This window comes from Micropterus dolomieu, linkage group LG22, assembly GCF_021292245.1.
Source record: "Micropterus dolomieu isolate WLL.071019.BEF.003 ecotype Adirondacks linkage group LG22, ASM2129224v1, whole genome shotgun sequence".
NCBI lineage: Eukaryota > Metazoa > Chordata > Actinopteri > Centrarchiformes > Centrarchidae > Micropterus > Micropterus dolomieu.
The window spans coordinates 1,489,335-1,490,999 of record NC_060171.1 but is presented as its reverse complement, the minus strand read 5'-3'; the positions used below and the strand labels follow the sequence as shown (position 1 = coordinate 1,490,999).

The 1,665-nt window shown below is 41.7% G+C and overlaps 1 protein-coding gene across 1 annotated transcript in view; it reads right to left on the bottom strand.

Annotated features, from left to right (window-relative positions):
* The window catches only part of LOC123961513 (GRAM domain-containing protein 2A), a 28,644-nt gene that overhangs the window by 5,467 nt on the left and 21,512 nt on the right, over window positions 1–1,665 (bottom strand). The window lies entirely within an intron of this gene.

The window sequence follows — 1,665 nt, the reverse complement described above, 5'->3', positions numbered from 1 at the left end:
GTTATACAAGCTGCACGCTCGCTACTTTACGCTGTTATACAAGCTGCACGCTCGCTACTTTACGCTGTTATACAAGCTGTACGCTCGCTACTTTACACTGTTACACAAGCTGTACGCTCGCTACTTTACGCTGTTACACAAGCTGCACGCTCGCTACTTTACGCTGTTACACAAGCTGCACGCTCGCTACTTTACGCTGTTATACAAGCTGCACGCTCGCTACTTTAAGCTGTTATACAAGCTGCACGCTCACTACTTTACACTGTTACACAAGCTGCACGCTCGTTACTTTACGCTGTTACACAAGCTGCACGCTCGCTACTTTACGCTGTTACACAAGCTGCACGCTCACTACTTTACACTGTTACACAAGCTGCACGCTCACTACTTTACACTGTTACACAAGCTGCAAGCTGGCTACTTTACGCTGTTACACAAGCTGCACGCTCACTACTTTACACTGTTATACAAGCTGTACGCTCACTACTGTTATACAAGCTGTACGCTCACTACTTTACGCTGTTACACAAGCTGCACGCTCACTACTTTACACTGTTATACAAGCTGTACGCTGACTACTTTACACTGTTATACAAGCTGTACGCTGACTACTTTACACTGTTATACAAGCTGTACGCTCGCTACTTTACAAGCTGTACGCTCACTACTTTACACTGTTATACAAGCTGCACGCTCACTACTTTACACTGTTATACAAGCTGTACGCTGACTACTTTACACTGTTATACAAGCTGTACGCTGACTACTTTACACTGTTATACAAGCTGTACGCTCACTACTTTACAAGCTGTACGCTCACTACTTTACACTGTTATACAAGCTGAACACTCACTACTTTACACTGTTATACAAGCTGTACTCTCACTACTTTACACTGTTATACAAGCTGTACGCTCACTACTTTACAAGCTGTACGCTCACTACTTTACACTGTTATACAAGCTGTCCACTCACTACTTTACACTGTTATACAAGCGGCACGCTCACTACTTTACACTGTTATACAAGCTGTACGCTCACTACTTTACACTGTTATACAAGCTGTACACTCACTACTTTACAAGCTGTACACTGTTATACAAACTGTACACTCACTACTTTACACTGTTATACAAGCTGTACGCTCACTACTTTACACTGTTATACAAGCTGTACACTCACTACTTTACAAGCTGTACACTGTTATACAAACTGTACACACACTACTTTACACTGTTATACAAGCTGCACACTCACTACTTTACACTGTAGTACTTTACAAAGTGTAATTTCTTCAGTGTCACCACATGAAAAGATATTTCAAATATTTACAAAAGTGTGAGGGGTGGACTCACACAATATACATCATCATTGCTTCTGGCTAGGTACCTTAGCTGCTGGTCCTTTCATCACATCATCTACACATCTTGAATCTTGGAACCTCTTTGGAGTTGGTTTTAATCATTGAGACGTCACATACCAGACTTCTGGGTTTGGGGTCTTTGTAATTACGTATTTTTCAGTTTTACGACAAACTGCGACTTTCTTGACTGACAAACGACATGTGCGTAATTCAGGACACAAATGCAAACGGGATGTAAATATTAGTCGTCTCTTGTTGTTGTTCTGAAATAAAGTCACATGTTGGTACCCAGCAGCTTGGTC